General features: G+C 46.7%; 1 long non-coding RNA gene across 1 annotated transcript in view; it reads left to right on the top strand.

Annotated features, from left to right (window-relative positions):
- LOC120387096 overlaps positions 1 to 20,286 on the top strand; it is a 257,617-nt gene that overhangs the window by 200,599 nt on the left and 36,732 nt on the right. The window contains exon 3 of the long non-coding RNA XR_005590029.1: positions 10,061 to 10,182. This is a non-coding gene — a long non-coding RNA (uncharacterized LOC120387096). The remainder of the gene's footprint in view (positions 1 to 10,060; positions 10,183 to 20,286) is intronic.

The raw sequence follows: 20,286 nt of genomic DNA, 5'->3' as shown, positions 1-20,286 counted from the left end.
CCTCAAAAGAAAACAAACAAGCTGCAAGTCAGTGAAAGAAAGGAAAAGGAACATTAAAGAAAGGAAAAGGAAAAAAATCTTCAAATCATATTTAGCCCCATCTGGCCTTAGAAAAACATGGAAACGGGTGATCAAGTACATTTTCCAGGATGGCTGCCTTTCAAGGGAAACAAAATCTGGATATTTCTATGTCTAGACCACAGAGGGGAAAAAATGCTTTAGTGTTAATTAACCAACTGAAAGTATAAAAACCCTGAGTGGTACTAGACAACATACACAGGGAAGTTAGCAGGTTTATGCAGCCAAGGGACATGGAGGCGAGGGAGGGACTGATTAGGGTGTAAGAGTGGGAGGCAGGAGATCTCTGACCAGGCTTGCTATGTGGCTTTAGGTGAATGAGTCAATTAACTTCTTTCTGTCTCATTTCCCCATCTGTTAATTGGGGCTAGTGACACTTACTCTCCTCTGTAAAGCTCTTTGAGATCTATAGATGAAAAATGCTAAGTATTATAGCTGCAGATGAGATGTAGTTTATGAAACATCAGGTCATTGCTCAAGTATAACCATTTTCTGCATCCGAAGAAGTGAGCTGTAGCTCACGAAAGCTCATGCTACAATAAATTTGTTAGTCTTTAAGGTGCCACAAGTACTCCTGTTCTTTTTGCGGATACAGACTAACACGGCTGCTACTCTGAAACCTGTCATTTTCTGCAAGTTTATGTGCCAGTTAGATTTTAATTGTTTAACAGCTGGGCACTCAGTATGTAAAGAATCACATACTTTAAGTCAGGATCTGTGGTTATAAGGGTGTATTTATTACTAGAATGTATGTACATTCCGTACATTTCTCATCGCCACAAGAGATCAGTAAAAGGGAATATAGTTGTGTTTAAGGGAGGTCTAGAGAGTTTTATGGCCATCAGTTGCTGGTCAGAATATTCAAATATCATGCTTCAGGTTGTCGTCTGACTTTACAAAAGTCACGAAACATGCGAGTCACACACACAACCTCCATTATTACTCTTATATTTTTTAAAATGCTGACTGCACTTTAGTGCTTCTGGAAGTGTAAGGATAACAACAGTAGCTTCACCCAGGCAGGTACTTCACTCTTCTCTTCCAGTCCTCGTGAGTGCTGGCGGTGCTACCGCACCCCCTGCCTTAAAGTGGTTTCCGTTACATACAGAGTTCACAGTTTGGTTCAATGGCTCTCAGCACCTCCATTATACTAACTGTTCCAGCACCTCTCCTCGATCCCTGCCTGCAACAATGTGCAAGTGCTCCTGAGCAGAGAATGGAAATCTTCGCCGTGTGGCAGTTGTCTGAGTTAAACAAGTATCCACTGGGAGACTAGAATGAGACCAAACAATCTTCTAATTTGTAACTTAAGAGGAGGGTCTCAACAGAAGTAGGATTGTCTGGCATTGGGGATTTATGTCCTGCTCCTTTACCAGCTTTCTCTAACTCCTTGGCAACCTGTCCCATCTCCCATCCACCTCAGCTCCCTGCATAGGCCTCTCTGTGCTTCTGTAGCCGACTGTACCTCTCCCTCCCTCCCTATTAAAACATGGTCAGAGTGAGTGAGACACTGAGTGTTGCTCAGGGGACTGTTCCTCATTCTGAATTATGTGCTACCATTTCTCTGGTTAGGGCTTGGCTTAACAAACTCTGGGGAGAGCAGAGATTACTGATGTGGGAGAGAGAAGCAGGCTGGTGGTTTGGATCTGGGCACTACTGTACCATCCATCAGTAGAGTTAGAGGGAGGTGAGAAAAGGAGGAAGGACGGGCAGAGTCAAACACGATAAAGCAGGTAAGAGCAATATCCAAATCTCCCTCAAGCATCATGCAGATTTCCCTGTGCTGGAATTTGGCCACTCTTCCAGATTTCTAGAAGTAGATGTAAGGATAATAAATTAATCCCCGTGTTCTTTAGCATCTGGCTAGTATTAAACCACCAGTGACTGGGTAGCTTGAGAAATGTCCTGCTGATTTTCTTATATCTATCCCTGTGATCTGTCATTCTGAGGTGCTGGAAGAAGCACAGTGACTTAGAGAAGAAGAAATATTGGGGGATCCAAACCAACATACTCATCAAGCTAGGAAATCCTATTTCCTCTGATCTGTTTCTCTTTTTATCTCCTATCCTTCCATCTTTAGTCTCCTAATTTACATTGTCTTCCATTCATCCTGCATCTCTTAAGTCCCCATCTTCATTTCTGGACTCCTCTTTCCTTCTTTACACATGTCGTATGCTGCTTTCACTTTTCATACACCCCTATACTTAATCTTTTCATATTTCCTAGCCTAGTCGTCATCTGAAACAGGAGTTGATGGGATGGATGCTACAGGGAAGAAGCACTGAAAACCACAAGGAGCCTAGGCAGTAAGGTGACTTCAGTTGGAACAGTGTCTGAGCTTGAGAGACAAGTAATTCAAGATAGGGGATCTGCAGAGGATAGGATCAGCTTGGTGAGAGAGGAAGTTGGCTGAACTGCTTGGTTACTAGATGGATCTGATAGGTGGAAATTCTATTCTATATGGCCTCATCTGTGCTGGCAGTTAAAGATGTGGAGTTAAAGATCAAGAACCTGGAAAAAAGGAGATGAGGCCAGGAAAACATCTTTTCTGGAGAAGAGAAACTCTAGATAAATGGGAATCAACTCAGAGGGAGAATCAGGTCAGGAGTTTTTCATTTCTCAGGATAGAATTTTTGAAGCCAATAAGAGGAATAGGCAAGAGCAGCTGGGTGGCAGGAGGCTGGAGCTAGTTTAGAAGGAGAGATGGAGAACAAGTCTGTTCCAAGACAAAGGGTGTCTAAGTGCTGATGAGCAGGGGTGTGGCATTCAGTGGGGAAAAGACAATGCAGATGAGAGACTGCATTGCAGAATATAGAAGCTGCCATCGGGAGGAAGCCAAATATGAAATGGAAACATTCATGTTTACTTCTGCAGTCTTGGATGAGCCATCGTGAGCTCACTTTGATTTTCTCCCCTGAATTCTTCACCAAGTTTCAGTCCTAAAACATGGAAATTATTTGCCCTTCACAAAAACTTAATAAGTTTATAAGCATTAAATCTTTACATTTTACCCTGCTAACACTTAGGCCAATAGTGTGAACCAAGTATACTCTAGAGGAAACAATTAGAGGGGAAGTCAAGTCAGCTGACCTTTTAAAGTTGGTAAGCACATTTTTTAAAATATGCTAAGATTTAACAATCTTGAGGGAATTTGTTTGAATCTGGAGCTTTGCTGTAATTTATTTTAACTCCTGTGTCAGCTACAACAGGCCAAATTATTAAACTGCAGCTATAAAGAGCCAGGCTGTCAAATTAATGATGATTTATAACCTGTGATCCTATAAAATTAAACTTAAAGGAAAGAAAGCCTTTGAAAAGTCCAGTGGCACGTTCAGTCTTGGTTACTCAGCGGATCAACATTTTTCTTATCATTTTAAAAGCATTAAATTTTTTTAATGGGAAATCCACCCTTTCTCTTAGATTAGTATTCAAGTATATGAATAAACTCATTTTAGTGTTGCCTGAAAACTAAAACATTATTGTTATTCTTTGTTTGGAGATAGAATTCTCACCTTGTTCCAAATACAGTTTGTTTATGCAGGAGATTGTCCCAATTTACCCCCTTCCTGTGGTTAGGCTTTACTGGTAACTCAAATAACACCACCAAAACACAAACCTCAGCCTAAACCCCACCCCCCCGCCCATTTTGCTATCCCTAGGGCTTCTCTTCAGGACCTCATCTGTTGCAGCCCCTAGTTCCCTCTGACTCTAAAAAGATGCTAAAGGTATCTTGGTTGGAGCTAACAAGATCCATTTCCCTGCATGAGTCAGTAATAATTATTCTGCAGCTACGTGCATGGTGCTAATATCTGAGTTCAGGGTAACTTGCAGTAGCACAGAGTTCCTACACAGAATCCTAGATCCTGCCAGCCTGTTGTAGAAAATTATATTTTACATAAATAATCCAGACCACTGCAATATTGCTCGACACTTGCAATGATTTGTAACATTACAGTAGAATACTGTATTTTTTTTATAAGGGAATAGTTTCTTTTTCCCCGGAGGACTCTCAGAGGAAGTTAAACATCCATAACTACCAGGTTAGAGCTATATAGAGAGCTTTACAAATAAAGAAAACTGGGTTTTATTTAAATGTGAAACACATCATGTTCTGCTGATGCAAGTGTCACTCTGCTACACCATTAAGCAAATAAATAAATAAATAAAGACTGTAAGTTCTTCTTTCTTAGCAACTATTCTTGTCTTTCTTAGCAACAATTCCTGTGAGTTACACTGTGGGAAGATGAGGGAGCCCAAATTCGTAGGGCAATATCTGTCTGCAGAAGCATGTATTTGTGGACTTTGTTACCAACAAGTTTCTCAGGCCTTGTCTACACTACAAGACTATTTCGAATCTACTTAAGTCGAATTTGTGGATTCGACCTTATGAAGTCGAATTTGTGTATCCACACTAAATACAGTAATTCGAATTTCTGAGTCCACATTAACGGGGCCGGCGTCGACTTTGGAAGCGGTGCACTGTGGGAAGCTATCCCACAGTTCCCGCAGTCCCCGCTGCCCATTGGAATGCTGGGTAGAGCCCCCAATGCCTGCTGGGGGGAGAAATGTGTCGAGGGTGGTTTTGGGTAACTGTCGTCATTGAACCGTCAATCACGCCATCCCTCCCTCCCTCCCTCCCTTAAAGCGCCTGCGGGCAATCTCTTCGTGCACTGTTCTGGTCAGTGATAGCGCGGACGCCACATCACTGCAAGCATGGAGCCCGCTGCTATCATCGCCGTTTTCTCCTCCTCGCACTTTATCGTCCACCTCTTCCACAGTCAGCTGCTGAGCAATTGGGCTACTTTTCAATGGTGCTGCAAGCACTGGGGGACCATGAATGTCGGGTGGCCGGGCAAGGTTCGTCATGCGTGTGTTCTCAGGAACTGTGGGCTGCGCATACGCCTGCAGGAAGATAGTTTCTTCCCGGACCACAAAATAACTGTTGGGGATGTGCAGACGCCTATAGTCATCCTAGGTGACCCAGCCTGCCCGCTAATGCACTTGCTCATGAAGCCCTATACAGGCGCCTGGGACAGCGACAAGGAACTCTTCTAATCCCAGCGATCAGCGAGCAGCGTGACCTGTGGCTGGTCAGTTTTTTTACAGAGAAGCTGAACGTGCCCCTGTTTCTTTACCCAGTTATTGTTGACTCTCCTCTTCGGTTACATACCCCGTTCACCCCGTTACCCCCACTTCCAGCACACGTGTAAAAATAAAATACATGTCACACTGTTACTTGAGAGGTTTCTTTATTCATGACTTTTCGTTAAAGGCTTGACACTGGGACGCAGACTATGTTGGGTAGGGTGTGCGCTGATGTAAAGACTGCCTCTAAACTCAAGAAATGACAGGCTCCTGCTCCTACAGTGGTCCGCAGTGCTGGAATGCTTCTTTCAACGGAGCCTGCCATCCCTCTTTTTCGAATTCTGTGTGCGGGGGGATATGTGACCTTGTGGCGGAGGAGGACGGATACAGATTCCTCTGCTGCGTGACTCTGCGGTCCAGGACAAGGACCGCTGTCTAAGATCTGTAACCGCCCTCCCCCGCTACAAAGTCACATCCCCACCGCCCACTCAGAACCTGGAAACCACCTCCCATACCGACCATGGTGCCTACAGACTGCACTGTGTGTGTGACCCGCTGCTGATCCTTCCCCCGTGTCTGTACCGTGTGAAAGGTGCCTGTCCTATGCAATTAACAACCCCCTTTCCCCCGCCCCCCATTGAAACACAGTCTTCTGTGAAAAAAAAATCAGAAACATTAATTAACAGCAAAGTATTTTTATTACTTAAGTAGACAGTTAGGTGATGGGACTGGGATTGGGACTTGTGTGAGTCAGGAAGGGAAGGACTTCTGAAAATGTAGGGTATGGGAGCTTTTGGGTACTTGAGCACTCTGCTGGGGTGCACTGACAGTATTGACGGCCCCGGGCGCCCCTCCTCCTGGTTCTTTTGGGTGAGGGGGGTATGTGACTTTGTGGCGGGGGAGGGCGGTTGAAGATACACTGCAGGGGGGCTCTTTCCTCCTGCGGTCCTGCAGAACATCCACAAGGCACCGGAGCGTGTCCGTTTGCTCCCTCACTAGTCCAAGCAGCATTTGAGTCGCCTGCTTGTGTTCCTCACGCCACCTCTCCTCCCGTTCGCTGTGTGATCGCTGGTACTGAGAGACGGTCTCCCTCCACTGGCTCTGCTGGTCCGCCTTGGCTAGGTAGCAGCCCATACGTTCATCGACTATCTTGTCCCTTGTCTTTTTCTTTCTCCACCTAATCTTTGCCAGCCTCTGCGAGGTGGATGCTGTGGCAGGTCTGGAGACAGTGGAAGCTGTGAGATGGGAAACAGTGAGTGAATTCCTTGCAAAGATACATTTTTGCGAACAAATAACTGAGTCTAGGCTGTCTCTGTGAATTCTGTGTTGAGACCCCTGTGCCTGGTGGGGCACACATCATTTTCGCGATGAATTCTGGGTAAATGTCGCGATTCAATCCTTCCTCCGGGAAAGCAACGGCAGACAATCTTATCGAGCCCCTTTTCCTGGAATTGCCCTTGCACACGCCATAGCGTGGCAACCATGGACCCTATTTTGCCTTTTGTGTATGTCACCGTATGTGTACTAGATGCCGCTGACAGAGGCGGGCCAGCAGCGCTACACAGCAGCATGCTTTTGCTTTTGCATGACAGCAGGGATGGTTACCAGGCATACTGCACCGTCTACCATACCATGAACTGGTAAGAAGATGGTAATAAGATGGTCATGGTTACCTGTCCTTTTGCACTGCGCCATTTGGTGCTGTCATAAGTGCCCCTGGCCGATCAGCCAGGGGTGCAAAAGCAAAATTTGGGAATGACTCCCCGAGTCAATCCCTCCTTTTTGGGTATCTAAAAATAGAATCAGTCCTGCCTAGAATATGGGCAACTGGACTAGAGAACCACTGTATCATAGAACCAGAGAGCACAGCTGCTCCGTGTCCGATAATACATAAATTTTGAGCTGAATGCTATTCACAGTGGGTGATCCTGAAACAACCCCACCTGCTCATTCCGGCCTTCCCGCAGCCTTCCTGGGCTACCATACCATTGTCCCACCACTTCTGTGATTAAGTCATAAAGAGTGCAGGAATAAGACACAGGGACTTGTTTGTGAGAAATGAGTGGAAGGAAGCCTCCAGCTGCAATGATAGTCCAGGCAGGACATTAATTACTGTGGATGAAGGAGACCATCATCCTGATGATAGTCCAGGGGCAATTGAATCTTTTCTTTACACATGAAGGGTGGGGGCTGATGAAGCTCAGCCCCCTGTTGCTATGATGAGGACGGTTACCAGCCATACTGCACTATCTACCATGAAAAATTAGGGCCAGGCGCCCTTGATCGACCTGACCGATGCTAGTACGCATGGTTACCAGTCCTTTTGCACTGCCCCATGTGCCAATGGGCTGATGATGACGATGGATATCAGTCATACTGCACCGTCAGCCACCCATGGCGGGGGGGGGGGAGGAGTGAGGATGTCGTTGTTCAGTGCTGCAGCATCGCATGTATCTGCAGCATTCATTACGGATACGGTGACATCTAACAGAGTCAACACAGGACCATTTCCCCTTTCACTTCTGGGTGTGTGTGTGGGGGGGGTGCGTAAGTTGCCGAGCTATGCCCTGAGCCACCGCGGACACTGTGTTAGACCCTAGAAGCATTTGGAGCTCAGCCAAGAATGCAAATGCTTAGCGGAGACAGCAGGAACTGTGGAATACCTTGCGTCCTCATTCCCCCCTCCCTCCATGAGCGTCCATGATATTCTTTGGCTTTCCGTTACGCTCGTCACGCAGCTGCGTGCTGAGTCTCTGCTATGCCGTCTGTCTGGAGATTTTTTAAACATACTTTGGACCAGGCGTAAAATTACAGTAATTACCCTAAATAGATGCAGGAGTCTCCGAGCGAGATCACCCTGAGGACGGTCACTGAAGGAGATAGAGAGCGCATGCTGCGTGAAAGCTAGCACGAACCAGGGCCCGATGCAGCCGTGCTCGGGGAGGCAGTGCTCCATGAGTAATTAATGAAAGCCTCGCGCGGAAAAGTGTGCTACCATGGAGCACCCAATAAGGCAGCTCTCCCCAGGAACCTCCTGCTGATGCTTTTCGAGTAACCCCAGGAGAGCTTCGTGGAGATCTCCTGGAGGATTTCTGTTCTATCCCCATATAGAGAGACCTCCTTTTCACACACTTAAGATTCCTGTTACATTAATAAAAGTTAACATGGTTAAAGCACTTACCGACTGCTCCTTCCCCTGATTCAGGATCCGGGTTCATGGCCGGGGAGGGTTGGTAGGGGATCTCCGTGACGGTGATGAAGAGATCCTGGCTCTCCGGGAAACCAGCGTTGTAAGCGCTGTCGCCTGCCTCGTCCTCCACAAACCCTTCCTCATCTTCCCCGTCCGTGAACATCGTCGAGGAACTGTCCGTCGACACTGCCCCATCATCTGAGTCCACGGTCACTGGTGGGGCAGTGGTGGCAGGCTCCGTAGCGTCCGTTTGCCGCTTTGATTTTTTGGTAGCCTTGTCTGGGGTCCTTGATTTTCACGCGGCGCTGCGTTGCATCCCGCCTGTATCCTCTGTCTCTCATGGCTTTGGAGACCTTCTCGTAGGTCTTCGCATTCCCTGTTTTGGAGCGCAGCTCCGAAAGCACAGACTCCTCGCCCCACACACCGATCAGATCGAAGAGTTCCCAGTCAGTCTATGCTGGGTCCCTCTTTCTATTCACAGATCACATGAACTCCTCTGCTGGAGAGCTCTGCATCGTTGCAGGTGCTGCGGAGCTCGCCCCGATGTCCAGCCAGGACGTCAGATTCAAAGTGCCCAGACAGGAAAATGAATTCAAATTTTCCCGGGTCATTTCCTGTGTGGCTGGTCAGAGAATCCAAGCTCGGACTGCTGTCCGGAGTGTCAACAGAGTGGTGCAGTGTGGGACAGCTCCCGGAGCTACTAAGTTCGATTTGCATCCACACCTAGCCTAATTCGAGCTAGCCATGTCGAATTTAGCGTTACTCCACCTGCCGGGGTGGAGTACCAAATTCGAACTAAAGAGCCCTCTAGTTCGAATTAAATGGCTTCCTGGTGTGGACGGTTGAGCGGTTAGTTCGAATTAACGCTGCTAAATTCGAATTAAAGTCCTAGTGTAGACCAGGCCTCAGTAACTCTCAGGTCTGGTCTACACTACGGGGGGGGGGGGGTGTCGAACTAAGGTACGCTGAAGTCGAACTACCTTAGTTCGACTGACTTACCCGTCCAGACGCAGCGGGGTTGAACTCCGCGGCTCCAAGGTCGACTCCGCCACCGCCGTTCGCGGTGGTGGAGTTCCGGAGTCGACCGGAGCGCGCGGGGAGTTCGAACTATTGCGTCTTGATTAGACGCGATAGTTCGAACTCGGAGAAGTCGAACTCACCGCGTCGACCCAGACGGTGAGTATAGACCTACCCTCAGTGGTAGTATTTAGAGAAGGATGGAGTTAGCTAGTTCATAAATAGTTTTGGGAAATGAGATTTTAACATGGTTTGGCCAAGTATTCATATTACTATCCTGACACCTCTTTGCATTTTTGAGAGACTCATCCACTCAGGAAGTAGAAATTAAACCATGTGACAGAGATAACTAATCAGTGTGAATGCTTATGCATGATAATTATGCAAAGCAATAGTCGCAGCAAATTGTTTGTGACCAGTTCATAGGCTTACATTTGTTTGCTTAAACCATTCACGGAATAATTCTGAATGATGAGCAAGTCCACGGAACTAGAGCTTTATATAATTTGTGAACAGAAAAAAATGTTAAATTTGTCAAATATGTCATTTGCAGTGAATACTTATTTTGGCTGGCTTAAGAACAATGCTTTGGCCCATTCGCACTGGCTGATCAAATCATGGTAGAACCCAGTTTGGCTACAACTGCTGAAGCACTGTTTTTAACTTTTTTATTTTATTTTATATTTTTAGCTGGTGTAGCTATGGTTTTGATCTGATGCTCTTCCCCACACACCTACTGTGAGAAGTACTGAGGCTACTTTGTGAACTACGGAAGCTCCAGAAAAAAGCTCCGACACTGATGAACCATTCTGGTAAGATTTAATATTGAATAATTTCTATCCTTCTCCAAAGATCTCACACTTAGTGCAACTATCTATCTATCTATCTAGCTATCTGCTGCCCATCTCTGTAGTATCTGAACATCTTCCACGTCATAAGAACGGCCATACTGAGTCAGACCAAAGGCCCACTGAACCCAGTATCCTGTATTCTGACAGTGGCCAATGGCAGGTGTCCCAGAGGGAATGAACAGAACAGGTCAATCATCAAGTGATCCATCCCCTGTCACCCATTCCCAGCTTCTGGCAAACAGAGCCTAGGGACACCATCCCTGCCCTTCCTGGCTAATAGCCATTTATGGACCTATCCTCCATGAATTTATCTATTTCTTTTTTGATCTCTGATATAGTCTTGTATGTCACATCAACATCAATAGCAAAGTCCCTACTGGATTTTGTGGTGCTTCTGGCACTTTGAGGGTCAAAATTCTTCTTGGGGTAGGATTTTTTGTTTAGATTTTTTTCAGTAATTGTATTAGTTTCCTCTTTTGGAGGTGGGGCTGGGCAGTGGGCGTAGAAGGGGGTGTCAGTGTTGGGTCTACTGATCCTGTTGAAAGAACTTAACATTCTCTAGCATTTTACATCTCTTCCACTGACCTTGAGCTGTCTTTTCTTCCTAGAGTCATTTACAAGCACCATTCTCCCCCCAGCCCTCCCCATGGTGTAATTGCATGACCCTTGCACCAGCAAATCATGAGTTTTCATCTGCGTATATAAATATATATATGTGTATATGTAGCTGTGCATATACATATATCGTGTGTGTGTGTGTGTGTGTGTGTATTTAATATACATGTGTGTGTGCATATACCAGTTTTCTTTACCTGCAAAAATTCTTTACAAAGCTCTAACCTGCTAGCTGTGGATATGCAAAATGATCACACACAACCTCACTGTAAAATGCTTGAGAAATACTTGCAAAAATATTACAGGGATGTAAACATACCAGGAGACCTGTGTGCTATTCCCAACTTTGCCACTAACCTGCTGGGTGACCTTGGGAAAGTCACTACACCTCTCTGTGCCTCAGTTTCCCCTGCTGTAAAATGGAGATAATGACACTCACCTCCTTTGTAAACCACTTTGAGATCTACTGATGAAAAGCACTAGATAGGAGCAAGGTATTATAATTACTAATGGTCTCATTTCTTGTCATCTTTGCCTTTCTGTTTGAATAATAATCTCGGTCATTTTCTCTGGTTTGCTGGAGATGAGAGAGAAAAGGAGCGACTCAAATTAGTTTAAAATAAAAAGGACTCATATTCAGGTCATCAGGATTTTTTGATTGCCTCAGAGTTTGTGAGGATTTGTGGCGGATTTTGTTGTCACAGCCAGGGCCACCGAGAGCGGGTTTGGGCCCCGGTGAAAAAAATTTTTCAGGCCCCCCAGCAAGGGCAGACTGGCTAAACAGAGCCAACAAAGCCAGGGAAGCTGGGCCCCAGACCCCCTTCCAGACCACGGTAATTTGTACCGGCTTGCCCCCACTCTCGTCGGCCCTGTTCACAGCTCCTCAGGCACTGACCACTACTGGGTCATGGAGTCAGTGATATTAAGCTAGTTGTCTAATTCCAGTGAAAATTTTAAGCAACTTAATTTAGTTTTTCATTAATATATAAAAGAAACAACAAAAAAAGCTGACAGCTTGTACAGAAACGAGTGCTAAAGATCCAGCTCCACCAGGTTGCTTATTATTCAGTTTAACAAGTTACACAGGGATTGTTTTTTCTCATTATCACTTACCCTTTGGCATCACTGTTCATATTGCCCAACATGTGCTTGATGTTTTCCAACCAAAAGGAAGACAGTCCCAGTCCCGAACGCCATACAGTCACTCTCTCAGTGGTCTAAGTATTCTTCTTATGCCTCTCTCTGGCTCTTCACAAATTCCTGTGAAGACTAGGTTGTTAATGCTAGTTTTTGGCAAAAGTCCTACCAACTTCAGTAGGCCAGGATTTCACCCCATGTAAGAGGAGGGGACCCTCTTAAAGTGTGCCTGCTTTTGCTTATCTCTGTCATGTAATGGTCTCACCCTTTGGCGACTGACCTAGCAAGAAGCTATCAGAGGTGTGTATTGTAGCCCCAGAAATTTTCCTTTACTTCTAATATTAGAATTGTCAATTTGAAGTCTGGGGATCAAGTTATAATCCTAGATACATGGTATTTTGAACTATACCATGTGGCATTACTGAGCACCCAGGATCATAACACTCAGACCCACCAGCTCCCCCACTGCAGTATCATCAAAAATGGAAATGGATCTGAACTGCAAAATATGAATCTGGATCTGAATTGTCACAAAGTCATAATTTTCCCATCTTCCATAATGACATTTTGGCAATGAGACCTGTTTTGAAAAGAAACAAATTACTTTTTCTCATATCAAATAACTAATGCACTCTGGAATTGTTAAAGGCCCAACAAAACCCACCAACCTCAAACAACCAATCACAAATGCCCAAACTCCAAATTTTGTAACTGGGTCCTTTCTTTACAACAGGCTGAACTAAAATCCCAGATTCAAACCCTTTGTTTGTACTTTGGGCGATGTTTACAATACAGGTCAACTATTATATTTTAGGCCCACATCTAGATCTTGCTTTGACTGCCCTCTTGCTAATATTGAGCTAGATCGGGGTTCTCAAACTTCATTGCACCGCTACCTCCTTCTGACAACAAAAATTACTACACAACCCCAGGAGGGGGGGACCAAAGCCTAAGCCTGCCCAAGCCCCGCCACCCCAAGCGGGAGGGCCTCTAACCCAAGCCCCCCTGTCCAGGACTGAAACCAAAGCCTGAGCCCTGCTGTCCAGGGCTGAAGCCATTGGGCTTCATCCCCAGGTCCCAGCATGTCTGGTGACCTGGTGACCCTATTAAAATGGGGTTGGGACCGACTTTGGGGCCCCGACCCACAGTTTGAGAACTGCTGAGCTAGAGGATTCTGGTTCTAAATGAATGTACTTGGTGGTATTCGTATCTGCCCTTGTTAAACAAAGGTTGTTGATACTGGCAAAATAATAGTTTGAATAAACAGATTATAATAGTAAGGACTGAGTCATGTCCTGGTAGCCCTAATCTCAAACCTGCACCCTTTCTGGGTTCCTGAATTCAGTCTTGAATCGGAAGAAGTTTGGAGAAGGAAGTTGGGGAGGTTTGTCACTAGGGAAGACTCATGGTAGTGGGGAGTACTAGCATGTGACATTAACTGAACATGAAGAGGTGGGGAAAAGAAAGAAACAGACAGAGCCACATGAAAGAACCAGAATGGTGCAGAGTCTCCTCATAATTTCATACCTCGAAAAAGATTTAGGTTTGGTATAAATCCTAGACTGACATTCAGGTTGGTTCTTATTTTATTCAAACTGATTCCATTAATCTATCATAGCTATATTTATTTCTATGCATTACTAGAGCATATCTATATCTCCTATAGAGCTAGCTAGCTAGATAGATGCTGTGATACCAATGCAACCTACAGATATAAACAAATGGTTACCCAAACAAAGATTTATGGTCCTGGAGCAGGTTTACCCTATCAAGAAAGTGCTGATTTGAAGTCTTTGAGATGTTGAAAGGAAACTTGGTCAGCTGATGAGTTGGACGAAGGAGAGAATGCTCGTAGGGTGTACTGCATCCTATTCAAATTCTCAGCTGGATGCCATATCAGGATGTACTTTTCATTTGGCCCAGGGAATTGATTTTTTGCAAGTTGTTGTTGGCAAGTAGAGTTGACTCCAAAAGAAAGAAAATCGAAGAAGCCAAGTACTGCATGTAAGACTCAGAAAATAGTGCTGGAGACACGTACAGCATGATACAGTTACAATACTTTTGTTGCTGTATTCTTTTAACATGATGAAGAAAATAACTAACCAATGTCACAGATACCAACTCCATGACTCTGTATTTGCTGTAGCGGTTTGGTGGATGGAGCACCACATTCACTGAGTCTGTAGTCGTTGAAGTCAGAGATTTTCGCCCGTGACTTCAATCGTTGCAGGATCAGGACTTGAAGGATAGTCAGGGAAAGAATCAATCCTTAACAAATTGTAATCAACATATTGTGCAGACTTGGGCTGAAATGATGGGATCAGTGAAGGAGGTGTCTCATTGGGTGCAGATGAGCATGGATAAGGGCTCTGTTGGGGAAGTTGTGCTCTTGAGTGACTTGTGGAACTCGGGTATTACTCCTGGGGGAATTCTGTGCCAAAAAAATAAAATTCTGCACACACTATTTTAAAATTCTGCAAAATTCTGCATATTTTATTTGTCAAAAATAACACAATATAATCATGTCCGTTTTAATTATTTTGGTAATTTATTTCAAAATACCTGTTAGCAAGTATGTCTGTAACAATACAGACAACAAAGAAGGTCCAGAAATGTTTTAAATAGATTCCTTACTAGGCATATTAATACAGAACTCTGAGTAATAATCCATTTAAACTACAACACAGAACCGTATTTCTCACACCTGTCAGAAGCAGTGCAAAGGTTTGGAGGAGTCAGGAGTAATGGAGGAGCTGCGGGAGAGGGAAGTAATTGCTGGGAAGGAATCTGGGAGTGAACCTGGAGGTTTGTTGGGTGTGGGTAGGAGATGTATGGAACAGGGTATTTTGGGGGGGGGAAGGGATTGTTATGGAGTTGGGGAGCCTCCCCCATGGAGACCTGGCTAACCCTTAACCTCTCACATTCACTCAGGAACATCTGCCCCATTCTCCTGCACCCCTCCCACTCCTCTGCACCCCCACTCAGCCAACCCTCCTCCCCATAGCCCCTAGTGTCCCTGCACTCCCATTCCCATTCAGCCCCTGCCTCAGTCTGTCCCCCCACTAGCCCTTCTGAACTCCAGTCCATGTGTCCCCCCAGCAGTGCCATATGCCCCACTCTCTGTCCCCCCTCATAACCCCTGCCTCCTCACCTGGCCCCATGGACAGTGTGCTCTGAGGAATGCAGCCTCTCCTCCTCCCTATTGGCTGCTGGCTGCTATGGGCAGTGAGCAGCTGCCCATGGCTGGCTCCACAACAGCCCCTGGCTGGCGAAAGACATAACTGAAGCACCTCTGTCAGAACGTAATATCTGCCGAGGACATGAATTCTGCACATGCATAGTGGCACAGAATTCCTCTGGAGTAGAATATGTATGTTCTTTCTATCTTAGGGTTTTATACTGCTGCCCATCACCATAGTATCTGAGCCTTTTCCACATAAAATTAATAGCAAAGCATGGTTTGCTTTCTGAGTCTGTAGTCCCAAGGAGTGGTGATATCAGAGGGACAGGGGAAGGGGAGGAGAGAGTTATATGGCCTTCTGCATGCTGGTGGCTATCTGCACAAAGAGAACCACAGCTGAAGTGAGGGTATGAAAGGAACAGAAGAAGGATGAAGCCCTCTGCATCACAGCCAATTCTTCCTTAATTTAGGATACATCTAGACAGCAGCTGAGAGGTGATTTCCTGCGCAGACAGACAGATGTGCTTAGCCCTGCTTGAACTAGAGTGCCAACAATACCAGTGTGGACATTGTGGCATGGCAGTGGCTTGCACTAGCCACCAAATAGAGTCCTGCTTGACCCCCTGTTTGTGTACTCTGGTGGCTAGCCTGAGCAATGACCCATGCTGCAACAGTCACACTGCTATTTTTAGAGTGCTTGCTCAAGTAGACTAGCACATGTGTGGCTACACAGCCTGGGAAGCACCCTCCCAGCTGCTGCGTAGACGCACCCAGAAAGGTGACTCTTAACCCAGTAGAGTGTTTGCCTGGTTGATGTTTTCCATTGTCCACTCAGCAAAATCCTCCAGGAGGGTTGCAAATGAGTATCAAACGGTCGTATGAACATTCATGTTTTCTGCCTCTGCATTGATAAATTGCTGAAACAGTCTCCTCATGAACATTCTTATTCCCCTGTTGTAGAGATGGTGAGAGTGGATTGGTGTGTTGGCACTTTATTGTTCTCCCTAAATGGAAAGTAATCTACTGCGACACTTTACCTGTCATCTCAAAAAAGGTGTGCAGTCTAGGATTGGGATAAGTGTGAGGAGTCCACATAGGAGAACAGGAGTTGAGCATGCCTCTGGAGTTTCTGCAGGCTGAAGGATAAACATGATTTTATCATAGAATCATCATAGAATCATCCTCCAGTGGTATCTGGGTATGGCCTGAAGCCAGAAGGACAGGCTCGGCGGCAAAGGGGGCAATTGCCCAGGGGCCCAGATTATTTAAAAGGACCCAGGGGGCCCCAGCCGCCGCTGCTGTTGCTGTGGTAGTGGTGGCAGCTGGGAGTCCCGAGCCCTTTTAAATCGCCCAGGAGGGCCGCAGGGCTCCTAGGCGCACGCGACCCCTCTGCCCCATGCCCCGTGCTTTGGGGGGCACCGGGGGCAGGCGTGATTGCCCAGCATGGTTGATCCTGAAAGTGATGGGCAGTCCGGAAGTAACAGGCAGTCCCAGAAGTGATGGATCTGTCACTTCCACCCTGCCCCTTCCCCCCGGGACGTCCCTGGTCCTGGGGCCTGGAATTGCTGTTGGCAGGCCTGCAGAAGGACATCAGGAATTGTGATTCAATTTAGGATACATCTTTCCTGCATGGAAGTCAGGGTTGCCTAAGAAGGATGTACAGCTCAGCAATTTTATACGGGTTAGGCAATATTTTGTTGTTCTTCTCCAGGCTGTCTTTAAGAACATCAGCAAAACTAGGGTACGTTGACTAGACCGACAAACCATAGTTTGCAAGGTTCCATGTATTGGCTAGACCAGGCTGGGGGCCTGAAAGACCTGAATCAGTCTAGTTGTTGCAACTTTAGTGTCATCAGCTAAAACCCTCAAGAGTATTCCTGAGGCCCATGCTGCCAGGTTGGATAAATGCACTTTAGATACTGAAGGAGGAACAGCACAATTTGGTTGCATACAATTTTAATGCCTTTCGTACTGCCTGATAAAACTGGCCAATCACCTATGCACCAAGGTAATGAGTATGATATACAAATATAAATAGATACAGACAGAGTAAGCTCCTGGAGCACTTGAGTCATGCACAAGAGACTTTCTCCTGAAGAAGGGGAGAATGACAGAGACAGGCTTGAAGAAGGCAGAAGCATGAAATTGGTAGCAGCATGACCCAGTGGGCTGACTGTGACATAGGCCTGGTCTACACTAGGATTTTAGGTTGAATTTAGCAGTGTTACCTCGATTTAACCCTGCCCCCGTCCACACAACAAAGACCTTTTTTTTTTTACTTAAAGGGCTCTTAAATCAACCTCCCACCCCGCCATAATTGTCTCCCCCTTACTCTCACAGAGATTGTGGAGCATACGGCAAGCAGCAATAACAATGAGAATATTGGTTTGGCTGAGGTCTGAGCGAGTCAGTAAAGTGCACCAGCGACCCTTTAAACAGCCAAATGCACATTCTTCCACCATTCTGCACTTGCTCAGCCTATAGTTGAACACCTCCTGACTACTGTCCAGGCTGCCTGTGTATGGCTTCATGAGCCATGGCATTAAGGGGTAGGCTGGGTCCCCAAGGATAACTATTGGCATTTCAACATCCCCAACAGTTATTTTCTGGTCTGGGAAGAAAGTCTCTTCCTGCAGCTTTTGAAACAGACCAGAGTTCCTGAAGATGCGAGTGTCGTGCCTTTCCCAGCCATCCCACATTGAAGTTGGTGAAACATCTCTTGTGATCCACCAGTGCTTGTAGCACCATTGAAAAGTACTCCTTTCGGTTTATGTACTTGCTGGGTTGGTGTTCCAGTGCCAAGATAGGAACATGGGTTCCGTCTATTGCCCCACCACAGTTAGTGGATGCCTTTGCTGCAATGGGATTCCCTATGGCCTGCACATTTCCCAGAGTCACTGCCTTCGATATCAGCAGCTCTTTGATTGTGTTGGCTACTTGGATCACAGCAGCCCCCACAGTAGATTTGCCCACTGCAAATTGATGCCCCACTGATTGGTAGCTGTCTGGCATTGCAAGCTTCCCCAGGGCTATCGCCATTCGCTTCTCAACTGTGAGGGCTGCTCTCATCTTGGTATTCTGGTGCTTCAGGGCAGGTGAAAGCAAGTCACAAAGTTCCATGAAAGTGCCCTTACGCATGCGAAAGTTTCACAGCCACTGGGAATCATCCCAGACCTGCAACACTATGCGGTCCCACCAGTCTGTGCTTGTTTCCCGGGCCCAGAATCAGCATTCCACGTCATGAACCTGCCCCATTAACACCATGATGTGCACATTGCCGGGGCCCATGCTTTGTAAGAAGTCTGTGTCCCTGTCTATGTCCTCATCACTCTCATCATCGCGCTGCCGTCGCCTCCTCACCTGGTTTTGCTTTTGCAGGTTCTGGTTCTGCATATACTCCGGGATAATGCGCGTGGTGTTTACAGTGCTCATAATTGCCGCGGGCTCTATGTTCCCAGTGCTATGGCATCTGGGCTGAAAAAAGGCGTGAAATGATTGTCTGCCGTTACTCTGATGGAGGGAGGGGTGACTGATGACATGGCTTCCAGGGAATTAAAATCAACAAAGGGGGTGGCTTTGCATCAGGGAGAAATACAAACAACTGTCACACAGAATGGCCCCCTCAAGGACTGAACTCGAAACCCTGGGTTTAGCAGGCCATTGATTTCACGGAGGGATGGGGGAGCAAATGAATACAAAACAATTCTGGTCTATTTCTTGTTTTCATCCACTCCATCTCTCTTATACATCTTAGGCTGGCAGCAGATGGTGCAGTACACGGGTGGCCCTAGCCATTTCGCCGCCCCAAGCATGGCGGCACGCCGCGGGGGGCGCTGTGCCAGTCACCGGTCCCGCGGCTCCAGTGGACCTCCCGCAGGCATGCCTGTGGATGCTCCACTGGAGCCGCGGGACCAGCAGACCCTCCGCAGGCACGCCTGTGGGAGGTCCACCGGAGCCACCTGCCGCCCTCCTGGCGACTGGCAGAGCGCCCCCCGCGGCATGCCGCCCCAAGCACATGCTTGGTGTGCTGGGGCCTGGAGCCGCCCCTGGTGCATTACGATTGCTAGCCATTGTCATCTCCTGGGTGCTTGCCAGAATACAGTGCAGTACGACTGGGGAATGACCTGGCTGAGTCACTCCCATGTCTGCCCAGGCACCCCTTACCGATCTCACCGAGGTCAGCTAAAAGACCACCCAGGAGTATGACGATGACGGCTACCAGTCGTAATGCACCGTCTGCTGCCAAAAGGCAATGAGCTGCTGCTGTGTAGCAATGCAGTCCCACGTCTGCCAGCACCCAGGAGACGTACGGTGACGGTGAGCTGAGCGGGCTCCATGCTTGCCGTGGTATGGCGTCTGCACAGGTAACCCAGGAAAAAAGGTGCGAAACAATTGCCGTTGCTTTCATGGAGGGAGGGAGGGGCCTGACAACATGTACCCAGAACCACCCGTGACACTGTTTTTGCCCCATCAGGCATTGGGATCTCAACCCAGAATTCCAATGGGTGGCGGAGACTGTGGGAACTGTGGGATAGCTACCCACAGTGCACCGCTCCGGAAGTTGCTGCTAGCCTCGGTACTGTGGACGCAGTCCGCCGAGTTAATGCACTTAGAGTATTTTGTGTGGGGACACATAATTGACTGTATAAAAATGATTTCTAAAAAAACGACTTCTATAAATTCGACCTAATTTCGTAGTGTAGACATACCCTAATAGCCAGGAACTCCTGAGTTTTGATCCTCGTTCTGCCACTGTCTCCTTCTGTGTCCCTGGGGAAGTCACTTAATCTCTCTCTCTCCCTCTCTGTTTCTCCATCTGTAAAATGGGGACAACAACATTGACCTACCTCACAGAGATGTTGTGAGGGTAAATATATAAAGTTATTTGGAGACTATGTACACTGAGATACATTTGCTGATATATTTAACGACAGTGACCTCTGATGTGCATATTATCTACAAGTTGTGGATCGATAAACATAAAACAAATATGTTGAGAACAACTTCTGGTCTCCAGCTATCTACTCTTGGGACTTTCCCAGCAAATAATCATTTCTGTACACCTGCATTCTTTGAAACTATGGCAGCTGCTACGGTGTTCATATCTCTCTGACTCTTTCACAACCTGCTAA

The sequence above is a fragment of the Mauremys reevesii genome, linkage group 1 (genome assembly GCF_016161935.1).
Source record: "Mauremys reevesii isolate NIE-2019 linkage group 1, ASM1616193v1, whole genome shotgun sequence".
Taxonomy (NCBI): Eukaryota; Metazoa; Chordata; order Testudines; family Geoemydidae; genus Mauremys; species Mauremys reevesii.
Note: the sequence above shows the minus strand (reverse complement) of the source record. Positions and strands in the feature narration are given on the sequence as shown.